Consider the following 27,460-nt stretch of genomic DNA (forward strand, 5'->3'; position numbering starts at 1 on the left):
CTGACTCACTGTCCGGTATTTCGTCTTCCTGGGTTGTGCTGTCCCGGGTAGGGGTGTCCTGGGTAGTGGTGTCCTGGGTAGTGGTGTCCTGGGTAGTGGTGTCCTGGGTAGTGGTGTCCTGGCTCGGATGTGACGGGGGCCTGTGGCTGCCCCCTCATCGCTGGGTGGTCGCTCCCGCACGTGACGGGGGTGTCGTCTCCCTGTTGCTCCAGGTCTCTCCGTCTCCCGTGGTGTGCGAGGGGCATCCTGCGGGCGTCGCATGCTGGAGGGTGCGGGTCTCTCCGTCTCCTGTGGTCTCCGAGGGGCATCCTGCGGGCGTCGCATGCTGGAGGGTGCGGGTCTCTCCGTCTCCTGTGGTCTCCGAGGGGCATCCTGCGGGCGTCGCATGCTGGAGGGTGCGGGTCTCTCCGTCTCCTGTGGTCTACGAGGGGCATCCTGCGGGCGTCGCATGCTGGAGGGTGCGGGTCTCTCCGTCTCCCGTGGTCTCCGAGGGGCATCCTGCGGGCGTCGTATGCTGGAGGGTGCGGGTCTCTCCGTCTCCTGTGGTCTCCGAGGGGCATCCTGGGGGCGGTCTGCATCTGCGGGGATGGGTGCCTGGACGTTTGGTCCTGCGATACACAATGAAGCATGCATGGTCAGACATCAGGCAGTGATCAGGTGATACGGGGGAGGGGGATATAGGGGAGGGGGGATATGGGGACGGGCTGTCGGTGACTCACTCGCTAGTACGCCCCCGACCTCTGCATCAGCAACCTCCCGGTCCTCAGGTCCGCCAGCCAGTTCCAGGGCCCTTTCCTCGTGTACGGTCAGTGGCCTCTCATCAGCGGGCCCTCCTCCAGTCCTCACATGCTCCCTATTGTTGTGTGCGCGCTTCTCCTGTGGGGGGGGGGGGCAGGGGTAAAAGGCAACAGTGTTAGGCAGGTATATGAATGCACGCCATCGGTTGCGCATGCATTGCAGAGGTTAAGGTTAGTGCTGGATTCACTTGGGGATATGGGGGATATGGGGGAGGGGGGTTATGGGGGATATGGGGGAGGGGGGATATGGGGGAGGGGGATATGGGGAGGTGGGGATATGGGGGATATGGGGGAGGGGGGATATGGGGGAGGGGGAGATATGGGGAGGGGGGATATGGGGGAGGGGGGGATATGGGGGAGGGGGGATATGGGGGATATGGGGGAGGGGGGATATGGGGGAGGGGGGTTTGGGGGAGGGGGGATATGGGGAGGGGGGATATGAGGGAGGGGGGATATGGGGGAGGGGGGATATGGGGGAGGGGAATATGGGGATATGGGGGAGGGGGTTATGGGGGAGGGGGGAAATGGGGGATATGGGGGAGGGGGATATGGGGGAGGGGGGGATATGGGGGATATGGGGGAGGGGGGTATGGGGGGGGGATATGGGGCAGGGGGGGATATGGGGAGGCTCACCCTGTCTGCTCTGACAAGGTCGTTCACCTTCTTGTGGCACTGGGTGCCTGTCCGTGGTGTCAGGGCCACAGCGGTGACGGCCTCTGCCACTTCCCTCCACAGACGCCGGCTGTGGCGTGGGGCAACTCTGCGGCCGTGCCCGGGATACAGGGCGTCCCTCCTCTGCTCCACCGCGTCCAGGAGCGCCTCCACATCGCGTGACTCGAACCTCGGGGCTGAGCGACAGCCAGCCATCCAGTCGGGTGTTCCGGTCGGGTGTTCCGGTCGGGTGGGGGGGGAGCACCGCGGCCTTATGAGCCGTCACGCCGTGCAGCGCGTATGACGCTGCACGGCGTGAACCACTGCGCAAGCGCGGATCCCGTTACATCGCTGCTAGCCCATTTCGGGCCGGAGACTATCGACCCATTTTTCCGACGTGACGCAAGTCGGATTTGCGCCGTTTTTGGCGCCGATCGGCGGACTTTCCGCCGATAACGGAGAATTTCGCCCAAGATAACTACCAAAAAAATCAAACAGAAAGAGCTTATTTACGCAGAGAGTGATAAGAATGTGAAACTCACTACCACAGGGAGAGATTGAAACAAATAAGATCCTGTCTGTGGTATCAAAGAATTGTGTTTCAGAACAAAACAATTCTTAGCAGAGCTGTCCCAGTACACGTACAATACTGGTATCTATCAGGAATTGTGAAAATGTTTAAGTTACATCCTGATCACAATTAAAAGCAAGAAAAATTAAATGTATCCATTTACCACCCTATCAGCTGACTCTCAATCATCAGCAAAGTGATGGAAGATATTATTAACAGTATAATCAGTATATCAAGCAGCACTTCGTAAGCAACAACCGGCTCCCAATGCTCAGTTTGTGTTCCATCAGGGTCACTCAGCTCCTGACTTCATTACACTCTGAGACCAAACGTTTTGGGGTTTTTTGGAAAATTTACAGTACCCAATTCATTTTTTCTAATTAAGGGGCAATTTAGCGTGGCCAATCCACCTAGCCTGCACATTTTTGGGTTGTGGGGGTGAAACCCACGCAAACACGGGGAGAATGTGCAAACTGCACACGGACAGTGACCCAGAGCTGGGTTCGAACCTGGGTCCTCGGCGCCATGAGGCAGCAGGGCTAACCCACTTCTGGGACCAAACATGGGCAGAAGAGCCAAATTCCAGACATGAGATGAAAGTGGCTGTCCATGGATGGCCTTTCCACACCAGTGCCAACTTCTTAAAGTCAATAAATTCTCACACCCCAAGAATAAATAAAGAGAAGTATAAATGCTAAGAGAAGCACATAAGGGAGAAGTGAATAGAGCTTTATGCTGACAAGAGTTAGATGATGAAAGATGAGTGAAGACTCCCACTCCAGGGGCCCCAGGATTTTTCAAAGTTTAGTCCCAGACAAAGTGCAGCATACTGAAGTTGAGAATCAAACAAATCCAGATGCCCCCTGAAACTCATAACTGTCTAAGCAAGAGTCATTAAAAATGCAAACTACTGGATATTGAAACAATAGCTGCCACAGGCAGACATGCTCAAAAACTCTTGGAAATACACAATGGGTGAGGTATTTCAAGGCAAGGGCTGTGCAGCCACTAATGAGAGTGGAACATAAATGCTGGCGTATACTGGCTGGGTCGAATGATCGATATTACTGTGCTGTATATCCTCCATAATACTATGGGAATCAAGTCAACAAATTCAGATGCAAGGTCCTCAATATAGCAAATGAGATAAATAAAGATATAATCCATTTTGTTGGTGTTGCTTGATGGATGAATGTTAGCCATAACCTCCCATCTATAACTCAGAATTTTACGTTCCCCTATCTCCTCTTTTGCCCCCCCCCCCCATCCCCGGCGGGTTCTGTGGCGGGGGGGGCGGGGTGGGGGGTATCATAAAACAAAATGGTCGGGATTCCGGTCTCACCGGGAACCCAGCCACCTAATCACAGTTGCAATTTCATGCCTGGGCAGGCGGGGCCTTGCCTGGGAAACACACCCTTTCACCGAGTAAGGCCCTTATGTTGCCATTAAATGGCCCAGCCTCCATTTATAGGCTGGTGAGAGTCTGTGCAGGTAGGGTGGGAAGGTAAGTCTACCCCTGTCTAAGGAAGAGAGATTAAAATGCTGGATATTGAATTAATGGCTGCCACAGGTAGAAATACCAAAAAACCTATTGGAAATACACAATGGGTGAAGTATTTCAAGGCAGTGCTGCGCAGCCACTAAAGAGAGATTGTAAGTGACACAGGGGGTGTCAACGAAGTCTTCATCAAAGGAAGCAGGCTGAAAGCTACTATCTCCGTCTCAGAGCCAACTCTACCTGAAACATACCAGCTGACCAAGATCTTATAATAAATAGAAATCTTTATATATTTGACTGCATCAATGAAACCAGCACGCCTAAATTGGCCGCAGCATTTAAAATCTATGCCTCAAGGATAATCAAACGTCACTTAACCATATATTTTTAACCTTTTTTTATTGAATTTGAACTTCCTTGCTTTCTGTATGTGTGCGTTTGCATCTGTGTCTCGGGAGTCACCTGTTTCTCACCTGGTTGCAATCATTTCACATGCTTCTGCTCTCATCCCTTACCCCCGTCCCAGAACCACTGTCACAAAGATCCTCTGAAGTTAAAGCATTAATTAATCACACAGCACTGAAGACAAGCAGGTTACATGCCAAAATCATAAAGCAAACAGATGAAGATCTAATATTTCTTATGGAGTTCCAGGAATGCAGTCGTTTGACGAGATGGTTAGACTATGACTTTTCAATCCTAATATCTTTATCAAAGAACAATACAAGGATCGAGGAGTATAAACCATTTAGTGTTGGCAGTTGGGAATATGTTCAAGGGCTTTGTTAGAGAATTGTATTGATATTCACTGAAAGAACATGAAAACCTTTGGATACACTTGCCAAGTTTTAGAAGGAATTTAAACAGAAACCACCATTAATTCGTGTTGGTCTAATCGCATCTCTAGAGAGATAAACAGTGTTAAAGGGCCCTTTTTAAAGGGCGCCCCAATCTCCAAGCTAATATTAAAGGCAAAGAATCTTGACACGGACACAGTGACTGTGCCAACCCATGCACATGGGGGACCCCCCCAGGGACCCCCCCCCCCCGCCCCCCACACTCCCACACACACATGCACACGGGGAAGGCCCCCACCCACGTACATGGGGAATCTCCACACAGATACTAGGAATGCCCCGACCCAAGCACACCCCACCCCATATGCATATGAGGAGCCCCTCACACACACAGGGAATCTCGACCATGGAGCTACCCAGAGGATTTCTCCACCCCGGCACTATCCCCTGGCACTGTCCCCGGCACCTCCCTGGGCGGAAACCCCATCCTGCCGTTTGTGCCCACACCGGCCAAAATCTCAGGTTGACAAACTTTCATCAGAGCTGGAAAATGTTAGAGATGTAGCAGGTTTAAAACAAGTACAGAGCCAGGAAAAGGAGAGATTGGAGGACAAGGACAACAGGGAATCAAAAGATCAGGTGATGTTCCTCACGCTTACACTGAGCCTCATTGGAGCAGTGTAGGAAGCTGAGGTCAGAGTGGGAAAAAGAAGGAGAATGAAAATGACAGATATTGATTTCTGAGCAAAACAGAAGTTGCAGTCCAAAGACGTGCAAGTTAGGTGGATTGGCCATGATATATTGCCCTTAGTGACCAAAGAGGGTTAGGGGGATAGGGTGGAAGTGCTCAGTAAACAAACACCTTCCCAGAGGAAATTTGTAAATAAAATAAAAACAAGTGGGCAGCTGTCCACTTCAGGAAAAGTTTATTACTTACAAAGGGAACTGACCATATTAATTAGATTGTTCTGAAAAATGCGAGCTGGGATTTAATAAAAAAAATTGCAAGGCAATGTACATTAGTGAAGGAATCTGAAATGGCCATCCCGTTAAATATGCAAGAGGATTAGCACAAAGGTTCAAACCCAAATGAAAAATTAATTAAGTAATTAACTTTGATATTAAGGTGATAAAATTAAATGAGCAGAAAATACAGCATAATCCACATAAATATCACTTTGTCGGTAATTAGCACTCATACAAAAACACATTACATTGTTCAGCTAACATAAAGGGACCTCTGCACAAAGCTTAATCTAGTCTGGGAGTACATTGGGTATAAAAAAAAGACAATCTTTAATTTCTCAAAACTCTTATTAAGATAACAACATATTTTCTTGAAACATACAATACCAGTGGGATTGCTATCGATCTGGGGCCTGTTCCAAAATGTTGAATTATAGCAAAAGCTATTGTTAAATTGCACACCAAATAATGCCAGTCAATAATATGTACAATTGAAAATGAGAAAGATCATGAATGTTGTAAACAGTCAGATGAAAAGAAATACTGAAACAGCATCTGTTAACTAAAATCTCAATGTGACAACGTAGCATCAGCAGTAAAATTGAACTGGATATGACTGGAATTCAATTCCACTCTCTTTCTCCTTAGAAGACATTCCCGAGCTTCCCCTTGGGGGAATGAGGTGCCTAGGGGCTTTTCACAGTAACTTCATACTTGTGACAACAAAAGATTATTATTATTATTATTATTATCGGTCAGGTTTCTGGTCATCTGTCTCAATATCTCCCGTTGTGGCATGGTGTCAGCCTTTCTTTTATAATACTCCCGAGAACGTCCTTGGAACATTTTACTACGATAAAGGCACACTATAAATACAAGTGGTTGACTGGCATGAAGAAATATTCTCAGCCGCATTAGGAAATAATGAGCTATGTAAACAATTCATTAGAAGCCTGAACTGAAAGTTGAACATGCTTTCATTTTCCTACAAAATCTTCATACATTAAAGCAACACACACACTCTAATTAAATCAATACTTCATGGTTTGCAAAATAAGGAACGAGCTCATCATCAAGGATAGACTTTTTTCCCCTGAGTTAATTGATTTCCATTGACTACCCAATCTAACCTGATCCAACTCCCACTGACAGCTTGCACGAATTAATGAACATGCAGCTGACAAGTACACACAGTCCTTAATGTAACAATTATAAACATCTATAGTTAATAAACATCTAAGTGTTGGTTTTTAAAAATGTATAAAGTCAAGCGCTCACACATTCAAATCATCAAATTTACTTCTACCTTTCCCATGTTCATTTATTCGAGTATGGTGAGGTCACGAGACAGTTTCAGCTTCCCAGCTCTAACAGAATTAATACAGTCATACCCATTATCTTGCTCAAATTTGCCATAGCCTCTTTAAGATTTTCAACGTTTCACCCTTACTTCATAAGATGTCACAGATCTGACGCGAGCAATGAACTAAATCTGCATATTTATCCCACTCTGAGCACAACATAACAAATTTATTTTCATATATAAAAACAGAAGATGCTTGATAAACTCAGCAGGTCTGGCAGCATCTGTGGAGAGAGAAACAGTGGGTGGAATCTTGCAAAAAAAAAAGGTGGTGTCAGGATCTGACAGAAAACTGGCGTGGAACTCTTCAGTTCCCAGAGCAATTTTCTCATGGAACTTTGAGGCACTTTGGCAAACAAAAATGAGTGGCCGTGATTTACACCATTACTCTAGCGTGGCAGTGACACTTAGAGCTAGGAGCCAGCTCCAAAAAGATCAGGGCACCATATTTAAAGGGTGCCCCGATCAGTTCTGCAGCATACATAACATAGGTCTCGGAGGCTGTCCCCACGCCCTCCCCACCACATTCATCACTGGCAAATCAACCCTCTTCAACCCTTCAGTGTCCGCTTCCTACCACCCCCCCTCCCCCCCACCAGCCACTACACCTAGACAGACTCTCCCATGGGACTACCGCTAAGGCCTGCTCTGGTGCTGCCCCCTGGCATAGATTGGCAGTGATAGGTTGGTAATGCCAGGCTGGCAGCCCTGCCAGGCAGTGCCAACCTGCCTGTGCCAACCTGCCACTGCCAATATGTGCCAGCCTGCATGTCCCTCTACCACCCTCCGGTGCTATAATTACCTCTTCACCCCAGATAGATCCCCTCGACTGTCTCATGTCAGGCACATCCTGTTGTAGACCTCGCCAAGTTGGCCAGGTTTGAAGATCTTGTGAGGGAGATCATTAAAATGAATGGAAATTTATGGAAATGAGGTTCACGCCCCTTGTGGGCATGAATCTCGTGACGCCGGCAGCGAGGGATGGGGAAAATGAAGAAACGTGATCTCTCTGGCGAGAATCGCATTTCCCGATTCTTCTGAGATTTTCTGCCTTCTCTGCCGATCTCACCTCACTATTCCACCCAGAGTTAACATTTCGAGTCCACATGGCCCTGCTCGGTTCATTCAGCTTTTTCTGTTTTTATTTCAGATTTCCAGAATCCACAGTATTTTGCTTAGTTTTCTCTTCATTGTGCTTTTTAAACAACTGCTTAACAAACACCCTTTTTTTGCTATGAATCAAAGTCGAACATGGGAGCAAGACAAAAAAATTGTCAGTACAAAAGGAAAGTCACTGCTACATAATGCTGATCGGGCACACCTGTTGAGATATTGGGCCCGATCAAACAAACTTGTCGTGCCCAGATCGAGATGTGACAAGACCATTAAATCACGCGAGATGCCTCTCACAAGATTTGCGACGGTTGTAAAGCCTCTCGAGATATTTTTTTTTAAATAAATTTAGAGTACCCAATTAATTTTTTCCAATTAAGGGGCAATTTAGCATGACCAATCCACCTACCCTGCACATCTTTGGGTTGTGGGGGCGAAATCCAGGCAAACATGGGGAGAATGTGCAAACGCCACACGGACAGTGACCCAGAGCTGGGATCGAACCTGGGACCTTGGTGCCGTGAGGCAGCAGCGCCAACCCCTGTGCCACCATGCTACCCTTGCCTCGTGACATCTCACGAGATCTCGCAAGAAGTCGTAATCCGGACCTCACCCTCAGTAGGCGGGATCCAGGTTTGCATATATAAGTGATCAGTATGGTTCGCTTAAATATATCCGAATTCTCCAAGGCCTGGGATCGAACGGCCGTGCCTAGGAGACGTTGTCATGGCACAGTTTAGCACTGATCCGCACAAACGTGGACCTGGTGTAATGGCACCTGGGGGGGGGGAGGGGGGGGAGGGGGGGGGTTCCCAGAGCCATCAGAGGCCCCCAGGTGATCGGGCTCTGGGCAGAGTGGTACCCTGCCACTCACATGGACACCCAGGCACCCTGGCAGTGCCACCCTGACAGGGGAACTGCCAGGATGCCAGGTTGGCAGTGCCAAGGTGCCGGAGTGCCATGTTGTCCATGCCGGGAATTGGGCCCGGGGATGCCCTGCCTTTATCAGGTGGAGTGAGGGGGCCATGAGGACCCCTAACAAGTAAGACGGGGCCTTGGGGAGGTCCGGAGGCCATGCTGGGGAGGGGGGGTCAGGAGAACGAGGAAGCATCTAAAATGGCGTCCAATCTCTTCCTGCACTGATGAGTCAGTGCAAGAAATGAAGGTAAGTGCGGCCTGAACGACGCGTACCTCGCCTAGGCCAATAAAAAGATGAGGCCATTTGATAGCAGGCTCATTCTCAGCATTGCAGGAGCCAAGAAACACCCTGCTAAAAGTGCCCAAAATGGGACTTTTTTTGTCTCATTAAATCTGGTTGTTCTGTTTTGTTAATTTGAATAAAAGATATTCCAAATGCCATACATGAAAATAAACATAACTCATAATATGTTCATCATACAGACATTTGGTTGGACAGAACTTGAGTATTGTTGAAAAAAGGCTTTTCAACTTGCACTCATGAGGACATTTCACACAACGGGCAGCACGGTAGCATTGTGGATAGCACAATTGCTTCACAGCTCCAGGGTCCCAGGTTCGATTCCGGCTTGGGTCACTGTCTGTGCGGAGTCTGCACATCCTCCCCGTGTGCATGTGGGTTTCCTCCGGGTGCTCCAGTTTCCTCCCACAATCCAAAGATGTGCAGGTTAGGTAGATTGGCGATGAAAAATTGCCCTTAGTGTCCAAAATTGCCCTTAGTGTTGGGTGGGGTTACTGGGGATAGGGTGGAGGTGTTGACCTTGTGTAGGGCGCTCTTTCCAAGAGCCGGTGCAGACTCGATGGGCCGAATGGCATCCTTCTGCACTGTAAATTCTATGTAAATCTATGTAAATACAAATTCAAGGGAGACAATAAATTTATGAGAAGAGATTGCTTGGCAAGTGGATTTTGATTGGTAGAGGCATTACCATGAAGAATGTCCCAGTTGATGGTGACTGACGGTTAACTGCCAAGCATTGCTTGAAATTCAAACCATGTAGTTTGACTCTGATTGTCATGGCAATGCAATGAAGAATGAACCAGCAAATGTTTGTCAATTGTTTTGTTTCGATGAAACAGGCAAAATCTGTATGCATGTTATTTTTTTTAAAGACATTAGATTTGATTCCACGATTAGGCAACATTTGCTAAAATATCCTCAGTATGTTATGAATTATGCTGATAACCAATTTAAGATTGTCAGTCAGGCTCATGCTATGAAGCATTTGCATGTACTGGAAGCTACATATATCAATACAAAGGGCCCTTTTTTGCAGACAAAAATAGCATTGCTCCCATGTCAATTAAGCAAAATAAGTGACAGCCATTTGCTGATTCATTCGAGAACAAACCTTGACCAATCATAGTCCAGCTGCCTGTTTTAAATTTCAAACAATGCTTGGCAGTTAACTGACAGCCACCATCAACTGGTGCATTCTCCATTGCAATGCTTGTACCATTCAGAGTCCGCGTGCCAACCAATCAACACAGTCTTCTCATACAGTATAAATTGTCTCCTTTGGATTTGTATTCTTATGAAATGTCCTGATGCGTGCAAAATGAAAAGCTCAGACAAAAATGTCTCAGGCTATTCATACTTGATTTAAGCTGAGAATGTTGATTGTGTGCTCAATGTGTTTCTTATCTTATAATGCAATTAAACTTGAAAAATACACCCAAGAATGTCTCAAACTCTGTAAAAAGGTTTGAGATATTCTTGGGTGGTGAAAGGTGCTACATAAATGCAAGTTCTTCCTTAAAATTTCATAATGGATAGGTGATAGAGAAAACATGGATCAAACATTAAACAAGTTGGACAATGGACTATTGGACAATAGACAATGGATTTTGCAGTCAATGGCAAAGCTGATGATCTCAAAGAAAGCTTCTCACAGAGATCTTGGGAAATCTGCAACGCAGACCTCCTCTTTCTCAGCAGCCGTTAAATCTGACATTAATTCAAGGTGAAACCAACAATCATCAGGCAACCAACAGTCATCATGTCACCCAACAAAGTAAGCTTCCAATCCCATCGAAGTATTCTCATAGACAACGAACCAGGAAATGTTTTTTTGAATCTAAATTTTAGACGGCAAAATAAATATTTCTGATTGGATTAAGATAGAAGCTAAAATATCGAGCGAGACCTTTTGGCTGTTCATGCTGGTGGGATATTCTAGTCTTGCTGATAGGGCAGGGTTTTCCGGTGGCGTTGGGTGGATTCTACTGGAAATCCCATGAACAGCAGCGGGATCACGGCAGGAGGAAACACGCCATGGGAAGGCCACAGAATCACGGCTATCATGTGGAAACAGAACACATTTAAAAAATATGAACAAATTGGTCATATTGGAGAAATTGGACATTCCAAAAATTTAAGTTGAGCTTTTGGTGACCTTTAGAGTTTGCTCGTTGTGTGGGGCTAGTTCTTTCAATGTGTCAGTCCCTTTAATTATTTGGTGGGGCCGCACAAGATACATTAGTACCTACCAAGCAGCTGCATAACAGTTATATAAATAAGCAGCTTAGCAGGATTGTTGCCAATGGTGATGTTTAGCAGTAATGACGAGGTCAGCATGTTAAAAATCCAGTTGCACCTTGTTCAATAAAGTGTACTCTTTTCACAGGTTATTGCAGCAGAACTGGAAGCACAGCATTGGAAGCTTTTGTCAATTCACTGATGTCCCAGGGATTGTCCTCGGGATGATGTCAACAGTGCACTCTCTGGGGGAATGTGGAACCAGTGACAGAAACCTCTGGATTTCCGTATAATCGTGTGTGTGCAGGGATTCCCAAATTGCTGATAGTTTCGATATCATTACTATCACAAAATCCGGACCTAATTAAAAGAGTACAAGTTACCAAAGGAAGTCCGAAAATTACTCCTATTTAAAAGGAATCTATTCTGCCTATCATTTCCTATTTTGATAAAGAGTCATCCAGACTTGAAACATTAGCTTCCTTCTCTCTCCACAGATGCTGTCGGACCTGCTGAGATTGTCCAGCATTTTCTGTTTTTGTTTCAGATTCCAGCATCCACAGCTATTTGCTTTTAGTTAATATTTTTTTTGTTTTGCTCCCAAGCTTAAAGACATTTTTGGAAGGTAATCTACAAAAAGAGACCTAGTAGCTCAGTTGGCTAGGTGGCTGGCATGTGGTTGAGAATAATGACAAAAAGCGTGACTTCAATGCCTGCTCCTGCTCCTACCAACTGTCCTGGCTTGAGACAATTCACACCTCTTTAACCTGGGGTTACCCCTCTCTCTGGATCTGTAAAGACTAAATTACCTGCAAATGCTCGCATTCAAAGTATCGTCTGGCATCTTTGACTTTCTCCATATATATGTTTCTGGAACATACCCCTTCATTCACCTGAGGAAGGAGCAGTGCTCCGAAAGCTAGTGATTTGAAGTAGTGGGAAGTTGTGCGTGGAGTCGGAGGAGATAGGAGAGGTGCCAAATGAATATTTTTCGTCAGTATTCACACAGGAAAAAGACAATGTTGTCGAGGAGAATACTGAGATTCAGGCTACTAGACTAGAAGGGCTTGAGGTTCATAAGGTGTCAGCAATTCTGGAAAGTGTGAAAATAGATTGGTCCCCAGGGCCGGATAGGATTTATCCTAGGATTCTCTGGGAAGCTAGGGAGGAGATTGCTGAGCCATTGGCTTTGATCTTTAAGTCATCTTTGTCTACAGGAATAGTGCCAGAAGACTGGAGGATAGCAAATGTTGACCCCTTGTTCAAGAAGGGGAGTAGAGACAACCCCGGTAACTATAGACCAGTGAGCCTTACTTCTGTTGTGGGCAAAATCTTGGAAAGGTTTATAAGAGATAGGATGTACAATCATCTGGAAAGGAATAATTTGATTAGAGATAGTCAACACAGTTTTGTGAAGGGTAGGTCATGCCTCACAAACCTTATTGAGATCTTTGAGAAGGTGACCAAACATGTGGATGAGGGTAAAGCAGTTGATGTGGTGTATATGGATTTCAGTAAAGCATTTGATAAGGTTCTCCACGGTAGGCTACTGCAGAAAATACGGAGGCATGGGATTCAGGGTGATTTAGCAGTTTGGATCAGAAATTGGCTAGCTGGAAGAAGACAAAGGGTGGTGGTTGATGGGAAATGTTCAGACTGGAGTCCAGTTACTAGTGGTGTACCACAAGGATCTGTTTTGGGGCCACTGCTGTTTGTCGTTTTTATAAATGACCTGGAGGAGGGCGTAAAAGGATGGGTGAGTAAATTTGCAGATGACACGAAAGTCGGTGGAGTTGTGGACAGTGCAGAAGGATGTTACAAGTTACAGAGGGACATAGATAAGCTGCAGCGCTGGGCTGAGGGGTGGCAAATGGAGTTTAATGCAGAAAAGTGTGAGGTGATTCATTTTGGAAGGAATAACAGGAAGACAGAGTACTGGGCTAATGGTAAGATTCTTGGTAGTGTGGATGAGCAGAGATCTCTCGGTGTCCATGTACATAGATCCCTGAAAGTTGCCACCCAGGTTGAGAGTGTTGTTAAGAAGGCATACGGTGTGTTAGCTTTTATTGTTAGAGGGATTGAGTTTCGGAGCCATGAGGTCATGTTGCAGCTGTACAGTACTCCGGTGTGGCTGCATTTGGAGTACTGCGTGCAATTCTGGTCGCCACATTATAGGAAGAATGTGGAAGCATTGGCAAGGGTGCAGAGGATATTTACCAGAATGTTGCCTGGTATGGAGGGAAGATCTTATGAGGGAAGGCTGAGGGACTTGAGGCTGTTTTCATTAGAGAGAAGGTGAAGAGGTGACTTAATTGAGGCATACAAGATGATCAGAGGATTAGATAGGGTGGACAGTGAGAGCCTTTTTCCTCGAATGGTGATGTCTAGCACGAGGGGACATAGCTTTAAATTGAGGGGAGATAGATATAGGACAGATGTCAGAGGTAGGTTCTTTACTCAGAGAGTAGTAAGGGCGTGGAATGCCCTGCCTGCAACAGTAGTGGACTCGCCAACACTAAGGGCATTCAAATGGCCATTGGATAGACATATGGATGATAAGGGAATAGTGTAGATGGTCTTTAGAGTGGTTTCACAGGTCAGCGCAACATCGAGGGTCGAAGGGCCTGTACTGCGCCGTAATGTTCTATGTTCTATAAACCTGTTGGACTTCAACCTGGTGTTGTAAGACTTCTTACTGTGCTGCGGCCGGGTTAGACATTGGACCTCCCTCTGCGCCCTGCCACTGAGAATGGAAAGCAAACCAACGCTGGTGGAAAGAGCTCAGGATGAAGCATCAGCATATAGTGAGCCATTGCTGCAGAGGGCACATGAATGAATGAATCCACAAAAATAAAATGCATTGCTTGTTCGGGACCGTTAAAAGAGAAACCTTTGCTGTTTTGCTCCATGTTCTATAAATAAGTGGATTGAAGTCACTGCTCACAGCTAGGTCTGGAATTGTCTTACGAAGATTTAAGAAAGGTAACACAGGGTCTGACTGCATTCTGCAATTAATCTATCATGGTAGCAAAGTTACCAGCTGCTGGCCATTTCTCTGGGATGCTGTGATATAGATATAGCAACAATGAACAGGATTAGCTATTCATCTATTTTGTCAGCGTATTAATTGTGTTGTTTTGATCCAAATTCTCTGCTATTCTCTATATATCTACACACCTTACTTCCTCCCTTTTCAACATCTTAATTTCTTCTTCATCAGGGTAGGTGCGTTCCCTTTACATATTCCTTTTCTGGAATTCCTTACTGGTGAGAGAGGAATTTTTCACCATCAACTCTTGTCAATTCTTCTTATTACTTTAAATGTCTCAGTCAGATTACACATAACTTCTTTACCTTCAAAGAATAAAGCTCAAATTTTTCCAATCTCTCGCGATAACTAAATCGTTGCCCCTTATGGGCTGTTACTGGATTTTCTGCAAGGTAGCACATCATGCTTAACAAGGGGTGCCCACAATTGAACACAATCATTCTGTCACTAATTTCAATGTCCACCTCAGAATGAAAATGATGATCACTTACTTTTGATAATGAATTGTGTATCCATTAGAGATGTGAGCATCCTCTCCCGGGCCAATATTCCCAGTATCGAGGCACTGGTCAAGCTCAACCAGCTGCAATGGGTGGGCCACATTGCCCGCATGCCTGACACAAGACATCCAAAACAAGTGCTCTACTCCGAACACCACAATAGCAAGCGATCACTAGTAGGGCAGAGTAAATGCTACAAGAACACTCTGAAAGGCTCCATGAATAATTGCAACATCCCCACCGACACATAGGAATCACTTGCGCTAGAAAGCACAAGCTGGAGAAAAAACATCCGCGGAAGCGCCAATCACCTCGAGAGTCGTAAGGTGGAACACGCGGAGGCCAAGCGTAAACAGAGGAAGGAGAATGCAGAATCCAGAGCATCCCACCTCCCCACCTCATCCAGCACCACCTGCCAAACCTGTGGGAGAGTCTCCAGATCCAGGATCGGACTATTCAGCCACCGCAGAATCCACCTCCCAGAGTGGGAGCAAGTCACCCTCGACCCAGAGGGACTTCCCAGGAAGAAAGACAACATTAAAGATCCATTCACATGATTCCAGAGTGCCCTGCTAAAGCTCCAATGCTTGTATAGTCCTCCCAGGCTTGAGAGTCTTTTGAGATTAACAAATCAGTCGATAGTAGGTCTCTCACCTGCACAAATACTTTGCAGTCTAAATGGCTGCCAGGTAAGAACTAGCATAAATCCAGGAATTTTGTGATCACCATGGGTTTGAATGGGGAACAGAACTATGATGATGAATTTTTCACAGTTTATGTGGTGTGGTACAAGTGCTCGAGGAGATTATGTTAAAGCATGAATCGCGGCACAGTGTTTTGCTCTGGAACACAAACAATGCTGTACGTGTACATTTCCGATGTAGGATATTTTGGCCTATTGTTCAAGGTAATCTCTGACCAGTGTGGTTTTGAATAATTGTAACAGTGCATTCTTATTATATTCAATGGCCTAAGTGATGAAATACAGCCATCCACTGGTAGTGATGATTGCCTTTTGCACCAGTGAGCAGGATTTAATGATCTTGGATGGAAATATTTCCTCCAGGATTAAGTCCTGAAGTGGTGGCGGGAACTGGAAGAGTTTTCTGCCACTGAGGCTGCTGGGAATTTGCGATGAGCCATGCGACCCCGGTCTTAATTAATTATGCATTTGGGCATTTCCCAACGTATCGCACCGCAGACAAACTGTATGGCATGCAACCTGGGCATTATATCTGGGCATCGTATTTAAAAGGTCCCCGGAGATCAACCTGTCCAATGTTAAATATAGAAGGTTCACCTACTGGAAGATCCTGAAGTCAGGTGATCCACATTGTAGGTGCTCCATTCACCCACTGCTCCAAGTGGTGTTCCAGGGTCTAGTCACTAAAGACCACCATCTTCTCTTCCCATCTCCACAAGCTGTCCCAGGCTTTCTTCAGGTAAGTGCTGACATGTACATGCCCCATTGGTCCAGCCATGTTCTAGACCAGCGTGATTTCCTGCTGGCAGTGTGGACCATCAGGTGGTAGGGACGGGGTTTGATTCCAGTTGGGTGTTCATCTGCATCTGGATGCAAGTTGAGTTCACACCAGCCTCCAATGGAAATGGCGATACGCCATGGCAGACAGGAATGCCAGTTCTCACTATCATCATATTCCAGTGGGAAACTGATTTTTCAGCTCCTGCTGCATTGTCCACCGCCACCCACCATTAAACCTGTCGCAGGGGAGATTGGAAAATTCCACCACTTGAGATAACATGAAATCCACACCTTCGGATTTGTCATAATGAAAAATCTCCTAATGTCAGATTTGTTTGTGTCAATCACGTAACATGGAAAATGTAGATCATGTGAAAAGTATTTCACTCCTAAAATCCACCTTGCGAATGATCGGTTTCTCAAGAACCTACACAGAGCACAGACCAAGGTGACAAGTCATTTGTCATTACTTATTATAGAATCATAGAAACAGAGAATTTACATTGCAGAAGGAGGCCATTCGGCCCATCGAGTCTGCACCGGCCCTTGGAAAGAGCACCCTCCTTAAGACCACACCTCCTCCCTGTCCCCATAACCCCACCTAACCCTTTTGGACACTGAGGACAATTTAGCATGGCCAATCCACCTAACCTGCACATCTTTGGACTGTGAGAGGAAACCGGAGCACTCAAGAGGAAACCCACGCAGACATGGGGAGAATGAGCAGGCTCCGATCAGACAGTGACCCAAGCCGGGAATTGAACCTTGGACCCTGGAGCTGTGAAGCAACAGTGCTAACCACTCTGCTACCGTGCTGCCCTATGGCAACTTAATTTAAAACATACCATAAAGTGTATGTCAAAGTCAGATTTCATTTAGTTTTAGAAGCCTAATTGTGGCCTCTAATTTCCTTCCTCCATTTCCTCATACTCTTTGCTCCTCTTTTTCCATCTGAAAACATTTTTCACCTTTACAACTCATTTTTATACTCTTCAAAATTAAACTTACATTTTGTGTAATTACACTCTGTGCACCACCTTTAGTTGTATTAGGCTCAGCCCTGCGCATGTGGAGGTGGAGTTCGCTGTGTCGTGCTTCAATCCAGAGTCCCTTATCTACTTCTATGCCTAGTTCTTTTTCCCATTTTTCCCTTGTCTCATCCAAGGGGGAGCGTACCACCTCCAACAGTCACCCATACCGGTTCCCACAGTCCCCCTTCCCTAGGTCGCTCACTTCCAACAGTTTCTCAACCAGCGAGTACCTAGTATCTGGGTATAGGTCTTTGTTTCCCTATGGAGGACGTTTTGACCTGTATATACACAATGTTGTTTCCTTTAGAACATAGAACATAGATAGAACATACAGTGCAGAAGGAGGCCATTCAGCCCATCGAGTCTGCACCAACCCAATTTAGCCCTCACTTCCACCCAATCCCCTTAACCTAATAACCACTCCGAACCTTTTTGGACACTAAGGGCAATTTATCATGGCCAATCCACCTAACCTGCACGCCTGCACTACACTGTGGGAGGAAACCGGAGCACCCGGATGAAACCCATGCAGACATGGGGAGAACGTGCAGACTCCGCACAGACAGTGACTCAGCGGGGAATCGAACCTGGAACCCTGGCGCTGTGAAGCCACAGTGCGAACCACTTGTGCTACCGTGCTGCCCTTAGATAATTAGAACCTCTCCGTGAGTTCCTCCAGGGTCTCTACTCTGTGTACATGTCGCTAGCCATCAGTTTCCCCTTGTCCTGTCTCCACCTTTTGAACGTGGGAGCCATTGTTGCGGGCGTGAACCTTTGGTTATTTCAGATGGGAGCCATGGTGGACATTTTGGTTAGGCTGAAGTGTTGTCTCATTTGGTACCACGTTCGGAGCATGGCTACCACCACTGGACTTCTCTAGTGTTTGGTCGGAGGGGATGGGCGTGCGGTCGTGACTCGGGCTCGGAGGGAGTCCCTATGCAGGAACTCTTGTGCTTGAATTATGCTAAATTATCAAAAATGGTGCTTGAGTGCAGTGTGATTTATTTGATGTCAATTGAGAACAAATGTTGTCAGTTCATCACTATTTGGGATGTCAAATAATGGCTAACAGATTGCCTTTGAGAACAGATGATGTCAAAAGATGGCTAAACAATTGTTTTTGAGTCCAGATCATCACAGATGAACACAGATGATGCTGTTTAAGGCTGCTGAATGCAAATAATAACAACATTTGCTGGTAAGATATATTGCCCTGTGTGCCATCCTTTTGAGTTGATAGTGAATCAAATGTAGGTCGCTTTCTCACTCGCTTTGTTTGGAAAGAACAATTTCAACCAGCCTGATATCTTCAGAATCTTCATGTTCTAATCAATACCATCACGTCTGTCTTTTCATTGATAAGTGGATGCGCTTTTCCAGTACCCAGCTAAAATCTGCTTTCATGAGGTTTTCCTTCTATCTGGTGTCAGATCATCTAAACTTTCTATCAGAATGACTCGGATGTTTGCTCATGTTGATGTCAGGGTACAAATTGGAATTTGCTCCCACAGAGGCAATGCAGACAGCTGAAGAGTGCTGCTTTCAATAAAAATCCCAAACCAAGGCCACCTCAGTTTCAAGATGCTCACTTAAAATTAGTAATTTGGTCAACTGACTGAGTCCATGTACATTATGAGATTTGTGTTGGTATTGATGCCAATCATGGAAACAGGAGTAATCTGTTTAATTCCTACGAGCAACTTTGTCATTCAATTTGATAATTTTTATCTGTATCTTAACTCCTGAACGTGTACAATATAAAATGCAAAGTCAAGTCAGAACTCAGACTGAAACAAAGATGAACGGTAGCTTCACTCCACTTTCATTGAATGTCAGGTTAGGCTCTGATATACACGGACAACAGGCTAGATTCTCCATTCCCCCAGCCACTTGATTCTCGGCGGCGCGCCATTCACTGGCAGCGGGATTCTCTTTTCCTGCCGCTTATCGATTGCATTTCAAATTGAAGCTACTACATGCCGCCAGGAAACCCGTGGGTGGGGATGCACTGCCAGTGGGAAAAGAGAACCCAATAGCCAGAGAATTCTAGGCAATAGTACCAGGATCACTGCAGCATCGATGTAAAATGGAACATGAAAAGATGTCGCTGCTACAGTTAGAACATACAATTCCTACAACGCAGAAGGAGGCCATTTGGACCATCAGGCTTACATCGACACTCTGAAAGAGCACCATATGGAGGCCGACACTCCCACTCTATCCCCGTAACCCCACCTAGACTGCATATTTTTGCACATTAAATAGCTATTTAGCATTGCCAATCCACCGAACATCTTTGGACTGTGATAGGCAATCCATGGAGAAAGTGCAAACTCCATACAGTCACCCAAGGCTGGAATTGAACCCGGGTTCCGGGTACTGTGAGGCAGCAGTGCTAACCACTGTGACACCGTGCTGCCCAGTTATAGTTTAAATTGACCTAAATTAAATCTCAGTTTGAATTAAGCTTAACCTTAAAGGAATTGTGTGTGTGTGTGTGTGGGGGGGGGGGGGGGTGAAAGTGATAGCAATGCACCATATGCAAGGCTTCAGTTTTTATTCGCCAGGTAGTTTAATGCAACTTTGAATTTTGTTGATTATTTCACCCACATCCTTCCTCAAAACTACATTTACGCTCACAGCCAATATTCTTAACTTCGCAGGTTCTGATGGAATGTTTTGTGAATAGTCAATTGCATTGTGGAAAAATAAACAAGGGGTTATTTTCGTTACCTGGAGAGCATGATGTGTATAAATATTAATGCACTGAAGATGATTGTTTTGACTATGAATTTGAAAGTTGAATATTTGAAAGTGGCAATACATTATTAATATATATATCAACAAAGTCTTTCAAAATATAAGGTTTATTATGTGTATTTATTGTAAAAATGTATGAATGCAGATCAGCAGAAAAATTTTATAAAAGATGAACATATTATTCAGTTTTTTCTCACATTGGTGCCTCTGCTATTCCAATATTACTAATCTGATTTAATATTGTTCCATTGGCTTTGAAAGCAGACCGAGGCAGGCCAGCAGCACGGTTCGATTCCTGTAACAGCCTCCCCGAACAGGTGCCGGAATGTGGTGACTAGGGGCTTTTCACAGTAACTTCATTTGAAGCCTACTTGTGACAATAAGCGATTTTCATTTCATTTCATTTCATTTATTTTTAACTAGCTGAAGAAATGTCATTCAAATCTGTAAATACGAAGGGTGGTTTAGAGTTTGGAATAAATCAGTTACACATATTAAAGGCTTGATGTCAGGTGATGTGAATTTCCCTTCTCCTCACACCAAACCTGGTGCCAAGTCCAGGGAATTTCCAGATATGGAGCTTCTGTGATGTACCCAAACAAGCAATCACATTAATGTATTCTCACAGACAGCAAACCAGGAAATTATGCTTCACATTTGACTTCAATTTTCAGATGGCAACTTAAATTAATTCAGGTGTAGCTGAAAGATAAATTATCAACATAAACAAACTTTTTAAAAAGCGGAATATGTTATCATAATGGAGAAATTTAACAGTCCACAAATATAAAATTAGCTTTTCTAGGACTAGTGAGGGTATTTGGCAGTAATTATGAAGTTGGCATGTTAGAAATCCAGTTACTCAGCACATATTTTGAAGGTTTTTTACAGTGAGACTCATAGCATTAAATTCACTGATTGCTTAGGGATTGCATCCTGGGGTGTACTGGTGCTTTGGAGGGAGGGTGAAAACGGGGAGCCCTAGAAGTCCAACATCACACCTCTGGGAGGGGGAGGGGGGGGGGGGGCAATTGCATCACTGTCACCAAATTTCCACTTTATTCTACATACTCCTGAAGTCACTGTCAGTTTTAATGGAGTAATGACGGTCAACACTAGCAGTTATGTTGTCATTAGTTGTGCAAAAACTGGGCCTATAAGAAATGGTAAGATTGTGTAGGTATATTTGGAACATCACCTACTCCATCGAGATGTCATGAGGTGAATATTACTCCATCCAGATGTCATGATCTGAATATTTCTGCCAGACTTAAAACAAGCACTGGTTTAAGAGCACAAGAGTCAACCAGGATACCTTAGGCTCGTTCATAACTGGATTTTGTGCTGTGTGAACACTATTTGGGTGAGTCGGTGTCATCTATCGCAAATCCACAAGCAGCTCAGCTCGTTCATAAAGGTACATGTTGTGTTTCTTACTTCACTAGGAAAGTAAGTCCCTGAAGTAGTGTGGAGGAGAACAGGAGGAGTGTGTATTACATATAGTATGCAGATGAAGGAACAACCACTCACGCCCGATTCTTCACGGCATCAGCTGGAAAACACGCCTGTGGGAAACACATCTGGAACAATGTGGTGTGCAGATGTCAGGACTCATCTGAACAATGTCAAGGGCTGCATCCAAAGTTCAGGATGGAGGCTGCCGGCAACCCTGGAGCCCAGCACACCATAGCAGTGGGTGGGGGAAGAGTCTCCAGGTGGACCTTCCAGTTTTGGTGTCCTGGAGTCTCAGAATGTCCCTGGACATCCATCGTCCTTTGCAGTGGTCCATCGTTTGGTCTCAGAGTACTCCTGGAGATCCAGCTTGATTTTCAAGAGGTCCACTTTCTTTCTTCAATGGTGAGTCAGCGATGTTGGATGCATTTTCAATATGGTGTCCATTTAGGATGGCGAACGACACACTATAAGACCTGCCCTGCCGTGGTTCTCTGCCCCTCTCAGGGCAGAAGACTCACCGGTGATCTCCACCCTTCCGGATCACTATCTGCCTCCTCCCGCTGACTGCCTCTGTTACCACCTCCCAGACTGTGTTCAGGAGGGCAGGTTTCAAATGATATCCCTGACGTTGAACATCGAGAAATACACCCCATCACTGACCAGGGAGGGGACAATCACGTCACATGAAACACAATGCGGGATTTCTTGTGAGATTTTCTGCTTCAGTCGTCAAACCCACCTGACAAAATCCAGGCCAAAATCATGCACAAATGGATAGGGACCAGTTTTAGGTTACCAGTGCAGTTTCTGACTGATAATGGAGGTGTATTTGTCAATGACAGGTTCAAAGGCATATGTGAAAATACGAAAGTCAAAGTCGTGAACGGTGTTGCATTTCACGATGGCGCGAACAGCCGGGCACAACCTATTCTGGCCCCCACAGGGGGCCAGCACGACACTGGAGCGGTTCACACTGCTCCAGCCTCCTTACGCGGCGCCAAATGGGCACCGCGCCAACCCGCGCATACGCAGTTGGGGCAGCTCATTCCTGCGCATGTGTAGTTGGGCCGCGCCATCCTGCGAATGCGCGGGGAACTTCTGACGCACGCCGGCCCCTCACCAACATAGCGCCGGGGTTCTGGGACTGGCCGCAGAAGGAGGTAGGCCCGGGGGGGGGGGAAGAGGCCAGCTCGCCAATCGGTGGGTCACGATCGCGGGCCAGACCCCATCGGAGGTCCCAGCGTTCCCAGGGGTGACCGGCACCGGCAGGACTGTCATTTTATTCGCCGGCCGCTCGGCCCATCCGGGCCAGAGAATCGCCGCTTGCCGTTTGCGGCGATTCTCCGAGCGGCCCGCCGCGATTGTCGCGGCGCTGGTTTTGGGGGACTGGGGGAATCGCGTGCGGGTGTCGGGGCAGCGTGGCGCGGCGCCCCGGCGATTCTCCCACCCGGCGTGGGGGGGGGAGAATACCGCCCTACAGATTGACTTAGTTGGCTTGAACTGTTGAAGAGAAAGGAAATCTCCAAAATTAAACAGTTGGTTGTAAACCATTAACTGCATGAAGAACATACTACAGATCCTAGGCGAGGGGCACCTCACAATGCAAGGCTTAGTACCAAATATGGAAATCTTTGATTTTATTTGTTGTAAAATTTTAGTTGTGCATATGAATTACAATTTTTATTTAGAGAAAGAGAGGGAATCTGTTAATTGTTTATTAATTGTGTGTTTTAATTACATTCAGGTTATGGGCAATAACTGGAGATTCACTTGTGTTCCTACAGAATCATAGAAATGTTACAGCACAGAAGGGGGCCATTAGGCCCATTTTTTCCATGCCAGCCCAGGGACACCTTTTAAATCCCACCGTCATGCACCTGGCCCAAGGCCCTGTAGTTTACAGTACAAAGAACAAAGAAGAATACAGCACAGGAACAGGCCCTTCCGCCCTCCAAGCCTGCATCAATCACGTGTCCTATCCAGACCAACCACCTGTATCCTTCTCAACCTCGCCTGTTTATGTGCCTATCCAGAAACGTCTTAAAGGGCACTAACGTATCTGCCTCAACCACCTCACTTGGCAGTACGTTCCAGGCCACCACCACCCTCTGTGTAAAAAAACTTTCCCCTCACATCTCCACTGAATCTTTCCCCCCTCACCTTCAACTTGTGCCCCCTTGTAATTTTCATTTCCGCCCTGGGAAAAAAACCTCCAACTCTTCACCCTTTCTATATCCCTAATAATTTTATAAACTTCCTAATAATTTAAGGAGACGATCCCGGTACTTTTTAAAAGAGTTCAGGATTTCTGCCTCTGCCATAAACTCGGGCAGCAAATTTCAGACACCCACTACCCTCTGTGTAAAAAAGCTCTTCCTCATGTCCCCTCTACACCTTCTGCCACTTGTCTTGAATCTCTGTCCCCTTGTTCTAGAATTCTCCGCCAAGGGTTTTGTTAATGGCCGGCAGTTGTCAGCCAACATTAGGAGGCTGCTGAATGTGGTGCTGTCGTCCTCCTTGTGTGTCGATCCAGAGGTTATCCTCTCCATGGACGCTTAAAAAACCTCCGACCGGGTGGAGTGGGGAAACTTATTGAGATACTGGGGTGATTTGGCTCTGGACCTAGATTCATTTCGTAGACTAGGCTTTTGTATAGGGCCCCCACTGCGAGTATGTGTACCAATGGACTGAGATCGGTGTACTTTCGGTTATATAGGGGTACAAGGCAAGGATACCCACTTTCCACATTCCTTTTTGCTTTGGCGATTGAGCCGTTGGCCATTGCACTTAGGTTGTCAGCCGGGTGGAAGGGGATAGAGAGGGGAGGTAGGGAGCATAAGCTGTGCCTATGCGGACGATCTGTTGTTATGTATCATGGATCCTTTGTCTAAAGTGGGGAGGGTAATGGAGGTGCTTAAGAGTATCATAGAATTTACAGAGCAGAAGGAGGCCATTCAGCCCATCGAGTCTGCACCGGCTCTTGGAAAGAGCACCCTACCTAAGGTCAACACCGCCACCCTATCCCCATAATTCTGTAGTTTTAAGGTACTCATGGATAAGGATAAGAGTAGTCCTCGGGTGACGGTGTGAAATTGGGGGAAGGCTGATAACAACAATATTTGGCAGGAACTGAAAAATTTAAATTGGGGGCTGCTCGCAAACGGCGAGCAGCGATTCTCCGGCCCGGATGGGCCGAGCGGCCACGCGGAAATGGCCTAGTCCCGCCGGCGTCGTCCACACCTGGTTGCTGCTGGCAGGTACTCATCGCGAAGGCTTGGGGGGCAACCTGTGGGGGCGGGAGGGGGGATCCGTTCCCGGGGGGGCTTCCGGATTGGCCTGGTACGCGATTGGGACCAACCGATCGCCGGGCCAGCCTCTCTGTCGGCGGGCCTCCTTTCTTCCGCCGGCAATCCTGGATCCATCCGCCATGTTTGTGCGGGGCAGCCTGGGGGAGGACGACCACCGCGCATGCGCTAGTTGGCGCCGACCCAACTGCGCATGCGCGCGACCCAAGGCGCCGCGTCTTTTATGCGGCGCCGGGTCTCTGACGCTGTGCTGAGGCCCTGTCGCCGTAAATCACGCGACGCCCTTGCTAGCCCCATGGAGGGGGGGGAATAGGGGTCTGGGAACGGGCGCCGACGCCGGAGTAAAACACTCCGGATTTTACTCCGGCGTCGGCACTTAGACTCCCGTTGGGAGAATCCCGCCCATGGTTTCCACAGATCGGTGCCAGTGCTACCTGATTCGATTCCATATTCTTAGAGAGAATATCACCACTGAGCTCAAAGATAACCTAGATGAAAGGAATGGAAGAGGAGCAGAAACAAGTACCCTCAAGCTTGAACTAATACAAAAAGCCTCCTCTATCCGCCCCCATTCTGACTCCAGCTCCTTACACCACCCCGCACTTTCTCAACATTTGCCGCCCAGTAATAATGCAACAAATTATATAGTGCACTACAGGGGTTCTGGGTGGGGGTGGCAAAGGTGCTTTCGAAGGTGGTGGGGGTCCGGGTCGAACCAAGCTGGGGGTTGGCTATATTTGGGGTTGCAGAAGAGCCAGGAGTGCAGGAGGCGAGAGAGGTTGACGTGTTGGCCTTTGCGTCCCTTGTAGCCCAGCGCAGGATATTGTTAATGTGGAAGGAAGCCAAACCCCCGGGTGTGGAGACCTGGATAAACGATATGGCAGGGTTTATAAAGTTAGAACGGATTAAGTTCGTGTTAAGGGGTTCGGCTCAGGGGTTCACCAGGCGGTGACAACCGTTCGTCGACTACCTCACAGAAAGATAGAGGGAATGGAAAAGAAGTAGACAACAGCAGCAACCCGGGGGGAGGGGGGGGGGGGGGGGGAGGGCGGGGGGGGGGAGGAATCGGACGGACTCTCAGGGATGTTATTGTATATGTATAGGTATTTGGTATATGTAATTGTATATTGGATTGTTGGATTGTATTTTTGGAGAGTATTTATTTTGGACAAGGCAGTTGCCATTTAGTTTTGTTTTTTGTTTTTGTTTATATATTACTTATTTATTTGTTTAGAACTGGCCACGGTTATTTATATTGCTTTATTGTTGTGTAAAAGAAACACTACGTATTGTTATGTTTGGCCAAAAAACTTGAATAAAATATATATTTTTTAAAAAAGTATAGGAGAAGGGATGTCTGGCTGCAATAATACAGGGCCTTGGTGAGGCCACAACTGGAATATGTTAGATATAGCACTTAGGGCGAAGAGGATCAAAGGTTATGGGGGAAAGCAGGATTAGGCTATTGAGTTGGATGATCGGCCATGATCATAATGAATGACAGAGCAGGCTTGAAGGGCTGAATGGCATCCTCCCGCACCTATTTTTTCTATGTTTCTAAAGCTCTTCTGCACTTTGACCCTCACTGCTGAACAACAGAGCCAGCCGCGGTGCCACTGTTCTGGCTGTTGCTGTTATTTTTTCCTGATAGTCTATTGCCCCAACAGTATACATGTTGAAGAGGGGGACAGTCACAGGGGATTCCTGCACTTTCCATTCACAAGGGCATCCATCGGCCATTAACCTTTGTTTTCTGTTACTAAGCCAACATTTTATCCACTTTGCCACATTACACTGTATCCCATGGGCTTTTACATTTTTGACCATTCTGCCATGTAGGACCTTGTCAAACATCTTGCTTAAATCTATGTACACAACATACATTGCATTACCCTCATCGATCCTCTTCGTCACTTTTTCCAAGAATTTACGAAGCATGACCTTCCTTCAACAAATCCATGCTGACCATCCCTGATTAGCCTCTGCCTTTCTACGTGACAGCTAATCCTATCTCTCAGGGTTGATTCTACTAATTTGCCCACCACCAACTTATGACTAATTAGCTTAGAAATGGATAATTATCAATAAGAACAGACTGAAACTGGGGTGTGTGTTTGGAGATGCATGTTTGCAAGTTTATTTCTGTGAATAAGAGCCATTAAAAGAGTGGAATGATTGCCTAGATTTATCCTTCACCACCTGATTTTCTGCACTAGAACACTGGGCGCGATTCTCCGCTCCCGTGACTAAGTGCTCACGCCGTCGTGAACGCCGTCGAGATTCACGATGGTGCGAAACGGCCCCAATCTCGAGCGATTCAGGGCCCGTATATGGCCTAGGATCGGGGCCGCGAGAAACTCGGGGGGGCGTGTCACGAAAGCAGCGTCGTCAGCGCGCGCCGCCGCTTAAATGACACAGCCGGCGCCGGGTAACTGGCATAAATGGCGTCACCCACGCATGCACGGTTGCCGTCCTCACCGAGGCCGCCCCGCAAGAAGATGTCGGATGGATCTTGCAGGGCACGGAGGAAAGGAGGTCCTCCTTCAGATAGGCCGGCCCGCCGATCGGTGGGCACCGATCGCGGGCCAGACCCCTTTTGGGTCCTACCCCGGTGAAAGAATCCCCCTCGCCCCCCCCACAAGCCGCTCCCCCCCCCCCAGCGTT

At 46.7% G+C, this 27,460-nt stretch overlaps 1 protein-coding gene across 9 annotated transcripts in view; it reads right to left on the reverse strand.

Moving 5' to 3' along the window:
* LOC140428486 (receptor-type tyrosine-protein phosphatase T-like) overlaps window positions 1–27,460 on the reverse strand; it is a 1,877,905-nt gene that overhangs the window by 1,343,464 nt on the left and 506,981 nt on the right. The gene's annotated exons all lie outside the window — the stretch shown is intronic.

The sequence above is a fragment of the Scyliorhinus torazame genome, chromosome 8 (assembly GCF_047496885.1).
Source record: "Scyliorhinus torazame isolate Kashiwa2021f chromosome 8, sScyTor2.1, whole genome shotgun sequence".
Classification (NCBI taxonomy): Eukaryota; Metazoa; Chordata; class Chondrichthyes; order Carcharhiniformes; family Scyliorhinidae; genus Scyliorhinus; species Scyliorhinus torazame.